This window comes from Phalacrocorax carbo, chromosome 1 (genome assembly GCF_963921805.1).
Source record: "Phalacrocorax carbo chromosome 1, bPhaCar2.1, whole genome shotgun sequence".
In the NCBI taxonomy this organism is placed as follows: Eukaryota; Metazoa; Chordata; class Aves; order Suliformes; family Phalacrocoracidae; genus Phalacrocorax; species Phalacrocorax carbo.
In genome coordinates this window covers 166,923,939-166,946,665 of record NC_087513.1, presented here as the reverse complement: position 1 = coordinate 166,946,665, position 22,727 = coordinate 166,923,939, and positions in this window count along the sequence as shown.

Below are 22,727 nucleotides of genomic sequence, written 5' to 3'. Positions count from 1 at the left end.
GGTCTCCAGAACTGCATGATCAACAGACATGTCTAATGTCTCAGATTGGGTATACATGTTAGTTGGGCATTCTTGCTTAGGTCTTTTTATGCATTCCATGGAGTAAGAGCATTTAAGTGAATTATACAAGTGTATTTAGATGAACACACAGGTATGTACAGCTTTTATTTATTTATGTCCAACTTTTCCAGTTGAAATTCAGTAATAATGAAAAACACAGGATAAATGTCCATGTATATAAAAATGATCAGTTGGTTAGTCTGATAAAGGCAATTTCACAAATTATGCTTATTTTCTATTTATCTGGTTTACCCATGAACTTTCTATTTTTAAAATTATTTTATCCAATGTTCATAAAACACTTTTTTTTGTTTTATACTTCAGCTGTATTCCTCCTCAATTCCTATCTCAGCTCGTCTTGTAAACTATGAAAGATTTTTTGTTCATCTTGATTTTTTAATCTTGTGCCTTGAAACCCCTGAGATGCACACCTTGTGGGACTGAAAGATTCTATTTATTACGTTCAATATAAATTCAGCAACATTTTATTATCTTCCTTTAGTTCTGTGTTTTATCTCTTCCTGAATTTAGGACAAAACCTTGGTTTTGTACATTTTTTCTAATTTTTTAAGTATTCTTGTAATGCTTGGAGTTGTGAATCACATTATACTAAGCACTATACAGACAGTGAGAGACAGTTTTTCCTGAAGATGTTTCCGAACTAGGCAATAACAGAAAAACACCTCTTCCTTTGGTAACTTGACTATCCCTTTAGACTCCATTATTTTCTATTCAGCTGTTTTAATGCCCATATTAATGAAATCTGAGAAGCCTTAGGGCAGAATTCAGTTCTCTAAAGATAGCCATCCAGCATACCTTAACATTCTGCCTCAGCTGTGAGTTTACATTTTGTATCTCCCACAGCACTGTGTTGTATTTGCCAGCATCATCTGAATGTGAAAAACATATGGAATTGTACTGCATACCTGTGTGTGGGCAACTGAATTCAAACCTAGGTCTCTAATGACTATATTCCTCATCTGGACCTGACAGTTACAAAACAAGACCTGACCTTCAAGAGACTTATGTCCTTCTGTACCAGGAACTGGAAGACATCAAGTGCCCCTAGGTGTATCTCAGATAGCACAGGAGAGCAATATTATATGCAACTGCATCAAGATCTACTTTTCCACTAACTGTAATACACGCTTGGACACAAGTAGAAACCCAGTCTGCAGAGTTTACACACTGAAAGTAAGAAGAATTTTGCCCCAAAGCAGGTCAATTCTCTCGCCAAAGACCATTGGCTCTTCAGCTGAAGAGTTAGTAGACCCTTTTCACATTAAAAAGAAAAGAATTCTACACTTTTCATTCATTCATCAGGTTCTATAAAATGTTTGCTCCTTCTTCAATATTTCAGAGAGAAAGAGATATCCGATCTATAGTCTTGTGTATTCCTCTTAGCAAAGTTATTTTAAAAAATCCTGTCAGGTAGTTTTATAATGTTAGTTCTCAGTCTGATTTTAGCAAAATGTTGTAAAGAAATATTTCTAAAATTGGTGCCAGAAGAAGCTGGTTTTACCCTGATTTTATCACAGCTGTGACCATTTTTTTAGCTGCATATTACAAGAGCAGGGCGGGGCAAGATACTGACACAAGTCACCATAATCTAAAGACTGGCGTGTATTTGCCACCCAGAGTGCTGAACATCCTTATTTTTTATGCATAACTATTTGGACAAAATATATAGGAACCAAATATAGGGATGCTTTTCTCCAATATGTGTACATTTTGGTCCTTTACCTGTAACTAAGGCACATCCTTTGGGAAAGAATTTACTTTAGGCCAAACTTTTGGTTTCAGCTGAGAGTACTTAATATTAAATATTTTATTGCATTTTTAAATTACACCATGGTACCTGTTATTTTTATTGCATGGTTCTTAGTTAGGAATTTTAATTTCCTAGGATAAGTATTTGTGTTATATCCTTCTGTCTTTCATCCATTCACAACATTTTTCCCTTTTTTAACTGGATTCAGTAAAGCTACTTTTTTAGTCACTTTTCAGAAAACGTCTCCCTCGGTGGTAACAGGTCAAGCTTGACTTATTATGTGTAATTACTCAAGGGAGTTTAACTGGTTTTCTTAACTCAATAATAGAACACGTGAAGGGTGATATTGATTTTCACATTTGATTCAGTAGAAACAAATTAAAATAATATTGTTTAACTTGGAAAGTAGCAATTGAAATATTTAATTGGAAATCATTTCTGTGCATATTGCAGTGCCTAGAATTATTTTATCAATGCAGTATTTTCTTATAAGATCACTTTTACATGCATAAGCAACACTGCTAAATGCAAGTTTAATACAAATGGAAGAACACAAATTTTCTTGTTAACTGAAGAAAGTGACTGACTATATAATTTACTACACAAATAGTAAATTTAATGCATAATTTTAGAACTCTATTTTTTTAAATTTCTCACTAAAATATTTTTTCTTCATTCTTAAAAAAATAATTCCAATGAGAATTTTTTTTAAAATATATTTCAATTTGCAGTTACTTTGTACTTTAAATATAAGTTCAGGGAGATTTTAGCAACTATTCATATATGCCAGATTTAATGTATTGATTATCAGTATGAGAAAATAGATAAGAAGTTGGAAATAAAAATACTGGGGTTTTATATTAACCAGAGTTACTGAATTCCAAAACTAATATGGTTTCTAAACAGTTTTTTACATGTCTATTTTACTTACACCCAGTAAACAATTTTGTGACTACTGCTTGTTCTCCTTTCTAAGGCAAGTTTCTATTAACAAGAAAATACATTGCAGCCAGGTAAGACACATGAATACAAGGCATAGGGTATTCCAAGAAACACCATGTATTTTCTAGTAGAAAAAGTCAGTAATTTACGTTTATTAATCAGCTTTAAATTTTAAGTGTCATCTTTTCTTATAAATAATAATTGTGCTAATGGTTTTTGTCTATGATGACTTTGCCAAACTATTCACAACTAGCTGTTGTAGAGGGAAGGATCTCAAATCTCTTCCCCTTTCTGTCAAGTAAGAGAGTAAACGTATGTGATCCGAACAGTAATGGAGTCTGACAGCATTTTATTAACCAAACTTTACTGAGGCAGTAAGAAAGATGAACAACAATTCACCTGTATGGTGACTCACCAATCACCAATAACAAATACAAGGTCATAAGTGATGCCGTGATTCCATCAGAATGCCAGGGACCCTTGATATCCAAGTCATGTGACAGTAAGAGCCTATTGTGCAAATGTTTTCTGCATGCAAGTAAGAGTCGTACCACCCCTTGTCTTCACCAACAGCAGTGTGATTTGAGAGAACCATACCTGACATGGATAACGTGGGCAACATCCTGCCTACACTGTCAATATTGATCACGGGACCAGGTGTCAGGAGGCAGGGTGTCAGCAATCTCTCTACACCAACAATGCTTGTCAAGGGGCAGGGTGTCAACATACAGCATTTTTCTGTCATTACAGAAAGATTTTCAAGTAATTAAAAGTAATAAAAAGCAGATGAGACACACATAGATTGTAAGTGCATTTGGATGTGCTGTAATTTATGACAAATATCCAGGCTGCAGACTATTTCTGATGTCAAATAAATCCCAAAAGGACTGTAAGAACCACTCTGAACTAGGCAAAAATAGCTATGGCAGCCTGAATGAGTCTATTAGGTAACACTCTGTGACTAGAGAAGAATGAGAAAAATTATTTTGATATTAAGATCAACTACTAATTTAAAGATGTGGGTGGATACCTGTTAATAAATATAGAATGTTGTTTGAGTGAAAGTCATGGATGAATCTCATGGGTAAAGTTCTCAAGCTATTTATTATGCTTACAGTTCTAGTCTGGGTTGTCAAGACATTGATACCTTTAATTATAAAAAATGTTTTTCTTTCAAAAGATTAATTGGCTTATAAACCTAAAACACCAGAGAAATATGTCCTTAATCTATAGGAACTTGCATTTTCGCCTGTTTTTATTTGGAACTCTCACTCACTTCGTTCTCTGCTGCAATTATGTACTTTGTGTAAGCGTATGTGTGAAAATATGTATATCTAAGCATATTTTCTCTGCCAATTTCACACTGAGGGTCAAACTTTTTGTCTTGTATGACTTAGAAAATCAGCCAAACAAATTTTAGTTTTAAAATTTATTAAATTATTTCAAGTCAATTTATACCTGAGTAACTGTTATTCCAAGATCATTTGTGTCTATATAAACAGGTAATCTGTCTAAAGGGATTTCTGGGAAAGAAGATGTGGAGAGTTATATTTCTTCCACATGTGAACTTTGTATATCCTGAGAAGGTATCTGTGCACTGGTATGAGTAATGTGGTTTGTTCTCTGCACAAAACAGAATACTTTCTGATACTGAGTTTAAAACTACAAACAAGTTTATATTTGGATTTTTTTGTGTGTGTGTTATGTTTAAATAGTAATCAGACTAGAGTTCATTTCCCTTTGCATTTTAATTAGTTCTGATTACTCATTTGGTCATCCATAAATAATAGCCTAGAAATAAATATAACCTTCTGATAAAACTAGAAAAAGATAACCTTCCAAGAGACAGCTCATCTTTGGGATGTTTCTCTACAATATTGTTACTATTTTTATTTAATTATAAAAGAGTTCAAATTATTTCCTTTTAATTCCCCTTTCAATTTTCAAGAAAAGAGTGAATGCAAGAAACCAAGCCTTGGAATACTACTCCTTGTTACTCATCCACGCAGGAGTCAATGATACTGCTAAGAAAGATCATGAAAATATCAAGCTTAACTATATATGGCTCTGGGGCAAGGGTGAAGAGCTCAGCAAGTAAGGTGGTTCTCTTTTTTATTCTGCTAGTAAAGGGGAAATATTCAGGTAGGAGCAAAGACATTCTGTACATCAACATCTGAGTGTACAGCAGGTGTTACAGGAAAAGCTTTGGTTTTAATGACCACTGTACCATCTTTGTAGGATGAGGACTGCTGGGGAAACTATCTGAGAAAGTAAAGCAGGAACAAGTTTACCAGCAGGCTTGCTGACCTACTGAGGTAGACTTTAACCTAAGTTTGTTGGGGAACATTGACCAATGACTGAAGAAAAGTTCACGTTCAAAAAACAGTGAATAAATCCCTGGAGAAAAGCATAGTTGGGGATGCTCTTATATTTTCCCTGCCAAAAAAAAAGAAAAAAAGGCATCACTGAGGGCCAAGTGAAAATGCCTGTTAACAGATGCTTGCAGCATGGAAAATAAGCAGGTGGACCTAGAAGTCTGTGAGCAGTCAGAGAGCAATATTCTCATTATGATTACAGAGCCATTGTGGGATAGCGCTTGTGACTAAAGTTCTGCATGGATGGATACAAGTATTTTAGGAAGGCCAGGCCAGGCAAGCAGGGACTCTATGTAAAGGAGTCTCCAACTCATGGGGTTTTGCCTTGAAACTGGTGATGAGCCAGTGAAGAACTTATAGATAAAAATCTGAGGACAGAGTTAATCACACTAATATCTGCTAGAAGGAAAACATAGTGATCACAAGCTACCAGGAAGATTTCTGAGAAGGGCCAAGGACTATTTTTATGCAAGTGATCAACAAACCATTAGGGAAGGAATTCTGCTGGACCCGTTAATCACAAACAAGGAAGAACTTTTTGAGGGTGTAAAAATAGAGGGCAGCCTTGTCTGTGGTGAACATGAGGTGGTGGGGCTTAACAGCCTAAGAGAAGGGAGCAAAACCAACAGTAGAATCACAGCATACCATTTGAAAAGCACGCTTAATATTCTCTGAGAAACATCTACACTATAATTAAAATGAAAGTTGGAAAATAGCCTAATTTTGCTGAAGCTATTCCTCCATTTTCTTTGTTAAGTAAGCACAGCAGAACAGAAGAGAAGAAAAATTTCTGAAATCTACTTGGAATCTCTTCATTTAAACTGGCCACCTAATAATTCTCAGTTGAGGCTTTTCACAGATTTATATTTTGAAGATGCGTATGTAGGGGAAGAGAAAAACAGCAAGAAATGTAAGCACAAATTAAACCAGACCTTTCTTGGAATTATATTTGACATTTTGTCAGCAGAAACTTTCAGATGCCAGGTATAAAAACATTTCAGTCCTTTTCCCAGACTGACAACGTAGACATTCTGTTACTATACTAAACAGAGAGAAGAAAACTTTGAATTATGTGTAATATCACAAAACGGTAGACAGCAGACCCTGTGCCAGGGGAAATGAGGGATCTCTGAGAATTGCGGTTTATTCTGACAATCATGTAATGTGAACTAATTACATAAGCATTTGAAGACAAAGGGAGATATTAGGTTTTACACTTGATTTTAATGACAGTTACTTTCTGGCAGTGGTATTTCACTGTGGGTCTTAAAAATAAAATAGTGTCTGTCAAGAGGCAGACAGAAATACAAAAGACAACACACTAATCTGGTTATTGTTTTCCATTTATATGTGAGTCTGCCTTCAGCATCAGATCATGGATATATGCAGTTCATTCACTTCTTGGTATTCTGATTGAGAAAAGAATTCTTGACCTTCCTTTAACCAGACTGTCTGTGAAACTGTAAAATAGCATATATGCTATTCCCACCACCACCACCCCCACCTTGAATATGCAAGACCAGAAAGTTTATTCTTTTGGACCAGGTGATTGGCGGTCTATCTCTTTGGCATGATCAGTTTTGGGCAAACACTCTCTCCGATGGATTTTACAGTCCCATTTGCACACGCTGTTTGCATTCACATTTGCATTTTACCAGTTGTAATTTACCCAAGTTAGCTTTCATGCCACCCATGCAAATAAAGTTTGCCCTGAGAAAGAGAGAAAAAGAAGGTGAAATAGATATTACAATGCTAAAATAGATGAAATAGATTAACTGTAATGTGAAACAGTAATACCAAAACCAGAAAAAAAAAATATCCTAAGGAATAAAAAGTTTTAAGAGAGATATCCTGATTAGAGAGCAGTAGGTATTCTATCTTTTGCTGCCTAAAATGAAAGAATCGAAAACGTGGAGAAACTTTACATTCCTAATGTACTTTGCATTCTTCATTTTGGCTTTAAGCTTGGCTTCAAGCATGTACAATATTTGCAAAGAAAGAAGAACTGTTAAAGAAAAATGGTAGTACAACTAAGTAGTGAATAGCACTTTCTTGACTATTGTTTGGACTACTTTCTGCTCTGAAGATGACAGAGGATTTGCCCCTTTCAAACAGTTGAAAGTATCAGAGTTCCCCAATGAGTCAGCTTTCTTTCATTAGGCAAGATCTGTATAGATCTGAGACCAGAACAGTAGTTTGGATGTTCCTTAGAATATTCTTTTGCATAAAAGTGCAGATTCTCAAATGATGCGTGCTGCATTTTCATTTCTCTAAACATTCCATTTCAGATGGAGGAAAGCTTCTCTGTGTTGTGTGCATACAGTTTTCAGAGGGGTATCATGGAGGTCAGAAGAATCAACACATGTAGATAAACAGATTTGCTGAGCAGAATAATTATATTATTTTACCTCAGTAATGGCTGTGTATATCTTAGCATCCTTATACTGTATCTCAGATTGAACATAACTATTTATCTTATGCAGCTTAATGGAAAATAATTATAACGGTCTATGGATAGTACAGGCAAATTTATAGACTACCATGAGGGTAGCCTTTCCTTGAAATTTTACTGTCTATCTTTTATACCACATATGAAAGCAATTACACAGCACTCAGGCTTATTTATGTATTGAATGTTCTAGCAATACAGGAAATAAAATTCCTAGAAGAACTTGCCTAAATTTTCTGTTCTTCTAGGAAACATTTTCTGTGTTTGGGTTTTTGGTTGTTGTTGTTGCTGATTTTCTTTTCTTTTCTTTTCTTTTCTTTTCTTTTCTTTTCTTTTCTTTTCTTTTCTTTTCTTTTCTTTTCTTTTCTTTTCTTTTCTTTTCTTTTCTTTTCTTTTCTTTTCTTTTCTTTTCTTTTCTTTTCTTTTCTTTTCTTTTCTTTTCTTTTCTTTTCTTTTCTTTTCTTTTCTTTTCTTTTCTTTTCTTTTCTTTTCTTTTCTTTTCTTTTCTTTTCTTTTCTTTTCTTTTTCCTTTTCTTTTCTTTTCTTTCTTTTCTTTTCTTTTCTTTTCTTTTCTTTTCTTTTCTTTTCTTTTCTTTTCTTTTCTTTTCTTTTCTTTTCTTTTCTTTTCTTTTCTTTTCTTTTCTTTTCTTTTCTTTTCTTTTCTTTTCTTTTCTTTTCTTTTCTTTTCTTTTCTTTTCTTTTCTTTTCTTTTCTTTTCTTTTCTTTTCTTTTCTTTTCTTTTCTTTTCTTTTTCCTTTTCTTTTCTTTTTCCTTTTCTTTTCTTTTTCCTTTTCTTTTCTTTTTTTCTTTTCTTTTCTGTACACAAGACACTTCAGAAAGAAAGGAAACTTCTGCATTCGCTTTTTGAAAGGAAAGTTTTTGCATTTAAACCTACATGAAAATAATAAGGATTGTTCCTGAATATCCGCAAAGATAGCTTATTTTTTTCTGTTTGTTGACTGTCAGAGACACCAACTAATTTTGACCAAATAGGACAGGTAATGTAATCTTCCAAGAGAGTACAAATCTGTGTTTTTCTGAAATATGACTAGGTACTGCTACTTGCAGCTGCTACACAGTGAAGTTATATGTTTGTCCACAGACTTTAGTGAGGGAATTGTATATGGATCAATATATATTCAGTACACTGCACATGGTATTTTGGTGCAAATGCCATAATTTACATTTATGCTTCAAAGAATTTAACAGTACCTCTTAGAGCTGTGAATCGTTTATATGGAAACATACCCTCCTGATTTCTTAGCAGTTTCCCCCATTTCCAGATCCCTGATGCTTTGAATAGACTATGCTATAGCATGTTCAGCAACCTGTATATACTATTATACATAAATTTTATTTAAACATAATTACAAATAAAAAAAAAAAAGGGGAAAAATAAAGGAAGGGAAAAACATAAACGTGAATACACCATTATGCGTCTGTACAATGGGGAACATGTCTTCAGAATATAATATAGGCTGTCTGAAAAACACTTGCTATTACCATATTTCAACAACATTTTAATATGTGGCTATGTTTATAACAATGACTCCATAAAAATTACATTGGGGAAGTTGAATGGTTATCACTTCACTGCCTTTGAATCAAGTTTGCTGATGTACATTTTCTAACTGCAAGCTCTGAGCTTTGAGAATCAGACTGGTTCCTTTCCACATCACAAACCACCACCAGTAAATTGGATCTTGTCAGCTAAATTATGCTCTGAATTAAGCATATTTTTTCCCCAATTTCTTTCTTCAATGACATTACACAAAGAATTTTCAGGCAAAAGTATCACTGGTGTAATTTGGGTTGCAGGAAGCTGACTATTTGTGAAATCAAGTTAAAAGCAAAGAAACTGAAAAATTAGTTGAATTCATCAGTTATGGCTAATATGACTGCAAAATTATCAGTTAAGTCCAACATGCAAAGGAAGATCTGGTGCTGGAGAAACCGTTGAAGAAAAAGGAGTCTATTTCCCACCATTTCACACTGTCAGCAAGTGAAAGCATCGGGTTCAGAAAGCTTTGCATTTACTAGCACAGCAGAAAAGTAGTCAGTCATTTATTATATATTTGGCCTCACAGTGTAATCTCTTATTGTTTAGCAGTAGTAGAACTGTCAGATTAAAAATAAATATTTCATGACTTGTAACAGTAATGAGTTCTTGCTTTGATGTATAATTCATTATTAAACTCACCAAATGTTTTTTAGACTAGCTTATGTGGGTCAGCGTTAGGGCTTTGTAAAATACAGCTTTATAGCCAGATGGTTAGAGGTTGTCATTAAATTAGCCTGAATCAGTTGGTATCCCATCAGTTAATCTCATGTACTATAAATGGCAGATGAGTTTTCTTTGTACTGATTATGCAACTTACAGCATCTGCCCATTTTCTGCTTGACTGTGCCCTGTCTGAAATGGTCATTTCCCCAAATCTGCTAAAGCCAATCAAAAACCTGCTCAGCTTGTAAGAAGACTGCAGGCACATGGCTATTCAGCTTATATTTTCACCATAGGGTACTCAGCTATTATGTATGAGTATGGGAAACTGCGTAGGATAATGCCATTAAAGTGCTGAATAGTAAGAATTATGGCAATGTTACACACTATGACAGTACTGCAGAAAATGCTCATCTGTATATATTTTACAGTTGAATGGTTATTTTATGAATGGCATTTAGTTTCTTATGACATGGGAGAAATCTGTCATTATTGAATCTTTTTATTCATATAAATAGAATTAAATTTCTTTGCAACTGTACCTTTTTGTTATATTCATGCCTTTTGGGGTCATGGGTTCATATGTTTGATCATAGGTTCCTAAAAGAAATCCTCAGATTTTGAGAGCAGAATTAATTGGAAAACAGGTAAGAAGCTAGTTTTAACCATCCTTTGGTGGCTACTGTCTGAATGACAGACCATCAATCATTTTCACATTTGCCTTCTGCAGAAAGGTAGAGTATTTGCTGTGTTTTTCAATAGAGAGATAATTACAGGTACTCTCTATAATATTTTTGCTTAATAATAATAAGAACAACTCTTAAGTAGACCTTAACTACTAAAAAAGAAATTTATAAAGTACATATTCTCTTATCCAAATATCAACCTTGATGGTATGGTATGGCAGCTACAGTGATTACAGTATGGCAATGATCAATAGTGGTAGTATATTAAGGATTCATTTACAAGACAAAACTATTGCATTCCTAAGACTAATAGTAATTTTAATAGGTAGGTACTCCTTACTTACATTTGTATCTGTGAAATTAAAGAGAAAACAATTACTTCTTAATAATTACAGAAAAGGCAGTAGTTTAAAATTTTTTAGTTTTACATATTACATGTAAACACTATAGCTACATGTGATAACATTGTACCAGTTCTTTGTTACAGTGTCCATTTTAAGCCTGTAGAATCTTACTCAAGTAACTGGAAATATAATATTAATTCAAAATTCTTTCACTGCATTTCACCTGTAGAGCAGAAGAATAGAGTAACTGAGATTTTGATGCTATATGCATACTTTTGGCACGATATGTGTCTATTTTCTTAGGAAACAGAAAAAGTCAAGTTCTAGAGTCATTCCTTAAATTCCTATCTCCAGAAGTAATTAACAGAGTTAGGTAGAAAATTCTCAGCATAAGAATAGACTTAGACTACATACACATTGCAAATATAACCTTATTTATGCCACTGCTAACTATTTTGTGGAAGATCAATTGTACAAGACATTTCACAGAGAAATACTTTTATCCAAAGCACAGATTTATAGAATAGTCTTTCTAAAGAAGAAATTCCTGACTCCAGATTTATGCCCTTGAGTTGGAAGGTTAATAACACCTCCAGTTTATTTGGTATATTTATTTCAAGGAAAACTAAATTTTATTTCATGACAGTTTGCAGATACATAAACACCCAAAAGTGGCAAAATGAGATGTTGAAGGGAAAGTATTCCTGAATTCATTTCCATCTACTTATTGACAACACTGTAGAGGATACCACACTCCAGCACTCTGTGCAGCCTTTACTTCCACCTCAGAGATATCAGACAGTGACCGATATTCCAAAAACAGATTCATACTTTCCAAAATAATTCAGTAGTAACTTCCGAGTAGTAGTTCTGGGCTGGGCTGAATGTGGAAGTGGAATGAGCAGGCATCAGAAGGCATGTATAAGAAGGAATCATATTTTTGGTGAGCTCTGCTGCCAACAGGCACAGGTAAGGGATATTCTGAGGGAAACGTACACTAATCTCTGGCATCGATATTGAGATATCTTTCACCACCTCTTTCCTTCTTCTATTCTTTGTATCACACTTTTACTGAAGTTCTAGGGTGGTTTTCAGAGGTACCCACCCAGTAAAGAGAAGTGACATGTTCTGGACATCTTTCCAAAGGAAAAAACAGATCATGAATACAGCTGTTTTGAGATTTTCTGTTAAGAAATTTTTAAAGAAAATGTGATCTTCTAAGGGAGAGTATACACGTAAATGGATGCAAACATGGTTGGCAACAAACAAGCGAACAGATCCTTCACTATTGCCCTTTCATTGCACCATGTTTCAAAAAAACTTAAGTGGATTTAGGAAGCATTTTGGTTTGTTGATTTGAAACAAAATGCGAAGGTCTGTATTCCTTTTCTTAGTTAAAGTAAGAATTGCAGCTACTTAAAGTGCAGTATAGCCTCAGAGGCTATATATTGCTTATTCATAGCAATAAGCTCTCCGGGTTGCATAACAGTCTTGTTTTGATTGAGTCATGTATTTCAATGGATTTGCAATCTGTTGATGAAGACAGCCTGTGCAGACAACACAAGTGGCACTGAAATGACAAGTCTCATTAGATACTGCTGATCATACAGGCTGATGGTTCCCTGGGGCCAGGGACTGGGACCATCAGGGGCTCCCCAAGGGCTTGGGCAGGGCACAGGGTCTGCCAGCAAGGGGCCACCCCACCCCTCAGCCAAGAGCACTTCCATGGGGACAGGAACAGGGCAAGGCTTGGCCGGGACATGGGTCCACAGATAGACCTGGCTCAGCAGGGCCCAAGGCTGGGCAGGGCAGGGCTGTGGGGAGCTGTAGATGGGTCCTGCTGTAGCATGGCTGGGGCAGGGGCTGAGGGTCCCAGGGAGCTGAAATGGAGTTCTGGGCAGTGGGCAGGGTAGGGGGAGCTCTGGATGGGCTGAGCAGGAACAGCCAGGCCTGGTGGTGCCTGCAGGGCAATGGGGCTCTGAAATATTACAGGTATGTGCAGTAATGGAAAATAAAATAGCTGAATATTTTGAAATAAATAAATTTTAAAAATCAGTGTATGAAAAAGAATCACAAAATACTTTAACTCTTCTTCCTAATTCATAACTGACTTAATCTATCTATCTGGAGAAAATCCTTTTCCCATAAAATCCACAGCAGAAATGATTGTTAGCTAATGTGCAACCAAAAGTTACTTCAGAACCAGAAGTGGTGCAAAGCACAGTCAGAGAAGTTCCAGTGTGTTTTCAAAAGAATATTAAAAAACGTTAGTCATCTGCAAAATAATGACACCTTAATAGCACAATAGCATACAAACCAGCTCTGCTTCACCTAGCAATGTATCAACTACTCCTGAAACTTGACAGCAAACAGTAGAAAATAAGGGCCATTCACTAGAACTAAATAATCCCCTCTTTGTGCCTCCCTCAACTCATTTATATTAGGAGTGCACTTACCCAAGGTATTTCTTGAGCAACTCTGTTTTCACTACTGACAAGTTTGATTCTTTTTTTGGTTAACTTTGTGTAGAGTTTCTCAGCATAATATAACTAATAATACTTTCTTCCATGATATGAAATGCAGCAGTGGTTATCAAGAGACTCACAATTGTGATGGTTTTAAAAAGTCTCCTCCTCTATTCAGACACTAAATAAAATAATAAAATGAACCTACACAAAGCTTGGTTGCTATTAAGCAGGTACATAATTTATCAGTGCTTTGTTGTTTTTACAGCTAAATTCACAAAGACCCCAGGACTTAGAAGCATTCTCATCAATAATAGATAGCAACAAAAAAATAGAGTGTCAGCCTAATAGATTAAAGAGTGAAAGACAAAACAAGTATCGTTGCTTGCTTTTTACATACCAAAATGAGGTAAACAACCTAGACTAAATTTTTCATTAAAGATTACAGAATATTAACTTTTGTTAATTTTCAGGGAGGTACATTTAAACTCTGTTACTTGCCAAGAACATATCTTTTTACAGCCATCTTGTCTGACTCTTATGTGGATCTTATGCTTTTTTAAAACTTTATTTGGCAGTTAAAATACTACAAAAATAAATTATCTAAAAGAATGAGTAAACAATGTTGGTAGATTAAAAAAGACAAAGACTTCTCTCCCACCATCACTCCATTCCTTCCTGTTTTCTTCCCACTTCACACTGTAAAGATAAAATATTGATTAGGATTACTGAGAACTTTCCTATCAAATTATTCGTCATCTGAGTCTCTGAAGCCTGAATTAGTCCACTTAATTTTAACCTATTAATGACTGCATACATTAGAATATTTAGGCTCAAGAAAGATGTTAAGGTGACTAATAACAGGAAGTAGCTTTATACTATCAAACAACAGTTCAGCCCATCTAAGGTCTCACTCTCCCTCTAGATATGACTTATTTTTCTTAATTAACAAAATGCTCCAAGGACAACTGTGTTTTTTAATATAAGTGCCTCAGTCAAGCACGTAGCTTCAAGGTAGATGATTCGGTGAAGTGTGTTCACCATCAGAGAGTGATTAAATTACAGTATGATTACATTAAAGATGTCAAGACCAGTGAGAAAACAGATATTTTTTTTTTCTCCACTGAAAATTTTCAATCTAAAGACAAAACACAATGTATTTTTCTCCCCTTTTCAAGATTATGTGAGACAAACCTCAAACTGCTAGAAGTAATTTACACGTCAGGGTCATGCTCAGCCTTATGAAGGTTAGAATTTGGGTAACACACATGGATAACTGAAGTTGGAAGAGAAGGACTTTGGGAGTGGGATGGGTCATTCATTCTTGTTGCACATGCTGTCTGTCTAATGAATTTAATCTGCAAGCAGTCAGGGCAACAGCCATCTCTGTGTCTACAAATAAAAGCCCTCATCAATTAAGTTTTAGGCTCACAACCTGGCATTATTATTTTAATAATAGTCAATTAATATAATTTTGGAAAATTTCATCTCTTTTGCTTGAAATTTTAGATTTGCAAAGGGAAAAATATTTACTGTATTGTCAGTATACTAAGAAATCCTTAAAAAGCTCCAAGTCAGTTGCTTTAAGGTAGTAAAATCTCTAAGTGATTTTTACATTCAACTTTGCTGCTAACTCAAAGTAATAGTTCCTGTGAGCAGTTTCATTAAAACCAAGGGTCACTGGTGACTGTAAATTCCCAGTGCCAAGGACAATATCTTGATTATCCAAATACGCAAAGTCTAGCACGCTACAAGACTTCACAAGATACTGAGAATCACTAAAGTTATCATCTTCACAAATGTTAGGGAAGACAATATATGAATATATGAATTTACTAAATAGACAACACAGAGAATCTTTAATGAAATGGTTTCACTTAGTAAACAAATGTATCCCTGTAAGAAACACCTCGATATTCAGAACTGGTGCTGTAATGGTGATAAACATTGCAATTTTATTCTAGTACTCATAAATAGAAAAGAGTTAAAAGACAATCAAAGAAATTATCTTAGGTCACAAGCAAGAATAGCATAATTTTGATTTGAAGAACACCAGAAATTTGAATGTCAATAAAAGACAGTATTATTTATTATCAAAAATACAAAAAAACCCCATCCAACACCTGTATCCAAATTACAACGAAAGCACGTAATAGGGCAGGGTTGAATAAATACCTTAGACAAGCATAAAGTATGTGAAAAGTAATACAAAAGTAATGGAAAATATTTTAGTTTTCAAATTTCTTGAAGATTTGAAAGTAGGAAATAATATGAAAATGGCCAAACACTTTGTTGAGTTGGATGCTGCAAAGCAAATAAGGAAAATCATGTGTTCATTTTCAGATGCATAAATAAGAAGAGAAGACGTAACTGGTGAGACCAGTCACAGTACATAGTATAGGACGGAGGTTAAGCTAAGTACACAAGAACTACAAAATTAGTATTTTACCTCATCGATATATAAGTTAGTATGTATCCACATGTTAAATTACATGCATATAAAGAAAAACTCCCTGAAGGGACAAAACCTGTCTGAAGGGCAATTATGAAAGACAGGTGGAAATAACATTTATGTTGCTTACTGTTGCAAAATAATGGTCCACAGATTCACAAAACAATAGCAAGGACTTTTCATGAAATTATCAATTTATGTCACTTTACTAAAAAATTACTATATATATGTATACACACCCTGAAAAATTACAGTCCTGTAAACTTTACCTCAAATCTAGCATTGCCTTAGAACATATTTTGAATCACGAAGCAATCAGGCAGTGGGGATTGAATGAGAAAAGTAGATTTCCCCAAGAATTTTATCAAAAGTAGATGTCATCACACTAACTTATTATTATTTTTAAATAAATTAATTTCTTAGAAACAGCAATCTGTCTCAACTTAAGCAAAGAGAATGAGGATTCAGACTAGCAGGTAACTGGCCACACATCAGGTGACTTTCATCAAGGATGTCTGGACTTATATATGTCCATTGTAAGTATTTTGTAATTTGCTTCTTCTCAAAGAGCCTCTGATAACTTCAGTGCATGAAATGTTGCCCTATTTTTGCTAAAAATAGGCAAAAGTATGTTCTGTGGGAGGAGCCATGATAATTTCAGACATTGACAGTTATACTTGACAAGAATACAGGAAAGAAATATAGATTAAGATATTAAGCAGTGCCACACTGGTAATTCAAATGTGGTTGAATATACATGAATAGGTGAAAGTAAACAGTATGTGGATCTGTGTGCGCATGTATGTTTATTTTTCTGCTCATGTCATTGTTTGTGTGCATAGTACAATACCACACTATTATTTCGTGTTGCTCAACACACACCTATGATTAAATTCTTTTTACTTTTGATTTTGCATCCATGAAATCAAGTTTATGTTATGCTGCAAACAAAACTACTTTTTATATTTAAAGCTAGCTGACCATGACCCTAATTCAACAAAGCTTTTAAGTTTTTCAGTCTAATTTAAATTTGTAGACATCAGGTACATATTTAAATACTTTGCTGAACTGAGATTTATTTATAAATCCTAAATGCCAATACTTCAGTGTCTGCTTATATCTATACTCTAAGCAGATTTCATATCTGGAAGTAAACATTGATAGGTAGCTACCAAATGGCAATAGATAACATAGAATCAGATTTTTTGTTAGTTTCCCTTTTCGAGCTATGATGCACTATAATACTACTATTATTTGATTAGTAATACTAAAAAGAAGTATTCAGTTGTTCTGTTATAATTACTTGTGTTCAGTATATCTAAGTAAATAACAAAATTTTTAAATTAACAGAAAAATTTTGGAGTCTTCTAGTAATTTTTGAGCATATATGCTCAATACCTCAATTAACATTGTTCTGTTCAGTTTAAAAAAATTTATTTATTATATGCTTCTAGTATAAGATTTACAACAAAATTATGTGACAAAAAGAAATCATTAATTAAAAATTTATTCTCTAGAAAAAACCTTCATGATGACCAACACTGTAAGATAAAATTTACAGAGAATAAGGCAATCTGAAGTATGTAAAAAATGAATATTTTTCTTTGATGTCAGATTAAAATTCTAGGACAGAAACTCATATCAACACATCCAGGTCTGACAGAGACCCTGAGGGGATCTACTGTCTTAACCAATCATTTATTTGTTTTTCTTATACGATATGGGAAATTTTGATACATAATACTTTAAAAAATTAAGACACATGGAGAACTATCAGGAAGCCCAAAATGTAAAGTGTTTAGCTTTGACTTAATACCCCAAAGACTTTAGTCTAATATCCAGTTCATTTATTTTCAATGCCAAGTAAAGGAAAAAATAGAATGAGTTTGAACAAAGATGCCTGAGGGATCAGTTGCAAATGTCTGCAGTAGGAAGGTACGTAGGACACAGGCATTTCCAGCCAACCTACCTGCTAGGATAAACTTTTTCCATGTAGCTGTGTTCACAGGTAGAAGTAAAAGAGGAAGAATGAAACAAGTAGTTTTGGCTATACAATTAACAGTTCCCTCTGCAAAAGAAAAAGAACTAAATAAAAAATCTCAAATTAACCATGACAGCTAACACAGGAATTGATCAAAGACTGTACCTTTATGTTTGATTGAAAAAAAAACCAAAACACAAAACCACCAAACTTGAAGAGCTTTTAAGTCTAACCTGCTGGGAGCCAAACCACTATGGCTGAGATGCAGTGCAACAAAATCTTGTAGATAAAGCCAGTATTTGGCAAAGTAACAATACACGAGATAGTTGTAACTGCAGCTCCACAGGGGAGAACTATGCTTAGAAACCTGTTATACTAGCGGTCTTTTTCAATGCCAGGTATTGATGCTGCCTCATGATAAGATGTGTACTGGATCAGTTAACAACAGAATTGGGTTTAAATGTTGACTGTCACCTTTGATTGATATGTATTAATATGGTACATATAATTTTTCCTTTTCCATGATAAATAAAAGAAAATAAAAGTCATTAAAACCAAAAACTGCCACAATTTTAAGTAGTAGCACTTTTAAAATATTTAATAGCAAAACTTACCTAGGACAAAGAAAATTAACACAAACATATGAAGAAAAATAATCTAGGAAAACAAATCTTGTATTTCTGAAGCATGTTACAAGAATATTTGAGCACTTTTTCCCTGTAAAAAATGAAAACATTCAGACCAAATGCATTTACATGTTATTCTTAATAGAATCATAAACCCCATAATTTAGCTGTAGGTAGGCAAAAAGCCATATTGTTATATTCCATTTTCTCAGTAAGCACAGTATTTCTATTCTTTTAGAAATTTGTCCATTGCCTGTATACAATGTAATATCTCAAAAATACTTATTAATGTTTTTTTTAGTATTCATTTACACTAGAGGAATGCTTCTCAATGGCAAACTGGATGCCTGTTATATGTCTACTAACATCTGAATGTAACTGCATTCAACAACACTAATGGTAAATTCCAGTCCAAATTCCTCTATTGTAGCTGAGGGAAAAAGACATCAGCATTATTGTGTAAGAACTCATGTAAGAACTCAGACCTCCTAGGTCACTGTCTAACTATGAAGTATAGTTTATATGAATCAGTATAAGTTACTTCTTTGCAGCACGAAATTAAAATGCCCGTTAATTTTGCATAATTGGGTGCCAGATATTTAGTTGATATACATTATAAGTTTTGATACGGGTAGCCAGAATGCATGAGCTGAAAATCTCAGTAATTAAGATTCTCTATGCTTAAAATGGGCATTGCATATAAAATGGGTATGAGACCTCCTGTCTAAAAGGAGGTAACTGTTCTAAGAACAAGGTTTCTCTAGATGCCCATTTATAGCGTATTTGAAGGCAGAAAGGAAGGAAGACTGGAAATACAGTGTAAAAGAAACAGTACTCTCCAGCATTTGTGTTGGAACTGGTATATTTGAAAAGGAGTCAAAAGGACAGGAAGACAACTAGTTTGCCTGCAGCATGGTAGTTATATTGGCAAGATACAAACTATTTATATTGACTGCCTGTTACCAGGTATATTTATAAATTTTAAAAAAAAAATGAGGGGAGAAAAAGAGAACAATCTTAAAATAGCACAGGCAAAATACTCTATTCCTGCTCAAAAAAAAAAAATTATCCACACAAGAACTTCTGAAAAATAATCACTGTTTTACATGAGTGTACAGTTTCCAGATTAATGAAATCATGTCCTTCAACTGTAATTGCATGCTGATAGCCCTTTGCAAGTATTTTCTATCTCAACTTTTCTTTTAATTGTCCCACCGTATTTTAAAAAGTTAGAATATCATCTTTTGTGAGGTGTATCTGTCTATAGAATAAACCCCACATTTTCAGATACAGATACACTAAATACTGAAATGATAATTCCTTGATTTCTAACACCCTTTGATATGAGACAAGAAGTATGTGTACTTTCTCAGGATATATCAAAGCCCAAAGAAAGAAAAAGGCTGTGAGATTGGTGCCAGGATGCTATTGTAGAAAATTCTGTGGTTTGTAGGTCATGTTTCTGGAAACATTATCAGAATGAACTGTTTTCAGTTTGCTTGCTATGTCTTCAGCTCAGAATGAGACGATTGTGAAAGGGTTATTCAGCCTGTACAAAAAAAAAACATGGTGTCTCTACAGAAGAACATTTAATTAAAGGAAAATAAAATCACCATAGAAACAAACAAAAAATGTTGTATATTCACTTCAGAACCCTAAGAACAATAGATCATTGAAGTTAGGAATGATGTAACCTTTTTGTTAAAGAAATTTAAATAAGTTAGATATTTTAATTGCTTAATCACAGTTCCTGTCTAAGAGTCAGATAAAGTGTTTACATGCAAAAATGTAATCCTAGCTTGATGTGGATTTGCTTCATACGGGAAACAGAAAACTGTTTACTTTAAGGGACATAAACCTTCCAAAACAATGCCAAGATAAAAATGTGAATAGCAAAAGAAATGTATTTTAATTTTCTCAGAATTTGAACATTTAGTTTACTTTCCCTTAAAACAGTAATTTAAATTTTATTTAAACCTAGTATATCCTTCAGAGTGTGGCTGCTATTGTGTTAAAGAACTCAAACACAATAAAATTATGGTACTAAGCTATGTTTTGCCAAAGCTTAATGAAGCATATAAAGTGTCTTCAAGTGAAGTATTTGCTTTCTTTTCCAGTATATAAATAGATATGATTGCCCCCTACAGCGGTTTGGGTTATACTTCTATTATTTTGTTAGTAGCACAGATTTTTTTAGTTCAATGTAGTACAAATCTCCATGCTGTAAATCACTGTCTAAAGAGCATAGGAGCTGTAGTGTAACAGCCTTTCTAAAAAAATTGGAAAAAAAAATCATTAATTAAGCATAATACTAGGTTTCTGATTTAATCTTATAAAATATGGACATTCTAAATTATTTTTTTCTTAAAATATTACTTCTAATCAGATTTTTTTTACAAGAGAAACTCAGCATTAAAATATATTTCTTCCATTACATATCTTTATGAAATTTGCAATCTTTTCTAAAGTGAGATGTTTTGGGGGTTTTGCAGGGGTGTTTAATGAAAATTAGTTCAAGGTGTATGTTAGTAGATCAACATACCGATCACATTCTTTGCTGATCTATCCTACCAATAGCAGGTCATAAAGACTACATAAAAGTTATGAAAATAAAATTATAGTACTTGAATTCAAAGATTATTTCATTTGCATCTCCAAGACAATTTTAATATTTTTGTACTATGACAGATTTTGCTTACTTGGGCTTTTTTGATTTTTGTTTGCTTGCATATACTTCCTTTACAGTGTTTTGAAGGGCAAAGATTTCTTGAATAATATTGTCAAAATCTTTACCGTGTTACAGTGGTTTAACATGTCTTAGATGCTATGGCTGAGATTTAAACTGAAGTCTTTATTTATTTATTGTGCTTTGCTTCCTTTTACCAGTATTTTCATTTCTGACTTCAACTAAACAGAAGTTTTGCCCTCCCCTTCCCCTTTCCCCCTTCCCCCTCCCCCTCCACTCTCCTCCCCTCTCTTTTACACTTTTTTTTTCTTTTGACAAAGACAATGCCTGCTAACTGTTGCATGTGGACAAATTCTTTTATCACCAAACTGAAGAATTATGTTGTATCTTATGCAACAAATCAGACTCTTGAAACCCAAATAACTGCACTTCATAGTAGTAGAGCTGCATCAGCAATATTTCAAAGTGATGTCGGTAGGCTTCTTAAAATCTTTCAAACTGTTATGATGTGGTGTTTAAGATCCTTGTGTGTTTTGGTATATCTGAGAAGCAGGTGGTCCTTTACTGCAACCTTAATTACAACCTGAAAAAATTATCCAACTGAGAGCAGTAAATGAAAGACTAGCTTTTGGAATTTGTTGTCATGAGGAAGAAGGAAAAAAGAGAGAAAAAAAGGACCATTTCTGCAATCAATGGAGGCAATCAATGGAGGCAAAATATTTAAATTTTTTTCTTAGTTTTGGAAGTCTTTAAATTAGTTAGTGGCTTGTTTTGAACAGTCACCATTTAAAATCCTGCTTCTGTGATATTCAGGCTACTGTGATTTTAGAAGAATGAAACATATCTAAATTGAAGCAGAGATGGGATTCTCCTGTCTTAATTATGCTGTAGGTGTTGCAAATAAGCTAACTACCTTAGGGTACATTTTAAGTTAATTGGAGAGGGCAAGATCACAGAATCACAGAATGGCTGAGGTTGGAAGGGACCTCTGGAGGTCATCTGGCCCAACCCCCCTGCTCAAACAGGGCCACCTAGAGTTACTTGCCCAGGACCATGTCCTCAACATTTCTGAGCAATCTGTGCCAGGGCTCAGTCACCCTCACAGTAGAAAAGTGTTTCCTCATGTTCAGAGGGAAACTCCTGTGTTTCAGTTTGTGCTCATTGCCTCTGGTCCTAGTACCAGCCACCGCTGTAATGAACCTGGATCTGTCTTCTCTACACCTTCCCTTCAGGTATTTATATACATTAATAAGATTGACATGAGCCTTCTCTTCTCTAGACTAAGCAGTCCCAGCTCTCAGCCTTTCCTCACAGAAAAGATGTTCTAGTCGCCAAATAATCTTTGTGGCCATTCATTGACCTCCCATGTCTCTCTTGTACTGAGGAGCCCAGAACTGGACACCAGACTCCTGGTGTGGCCTCATCAGTGCTGAGTAACAGGGTAGGGTTCACCTCCCTCAACCTGTTGGCATCACTTCTAATGCAGCCCAGGATATGTTAGCCTCTTTGTAACAAGGGCACATTGCTGGGTCATTATTTGCCTCATGCTAGATCTCATCTAAATTAAGTATAATAAATTACATCCTAAAACTCTTTGCTTCTCTCCATCACCAATGAAGAAAATCTAGGGTATGGAAATTAACAAATGTAACAGAGTACATAGACCAAT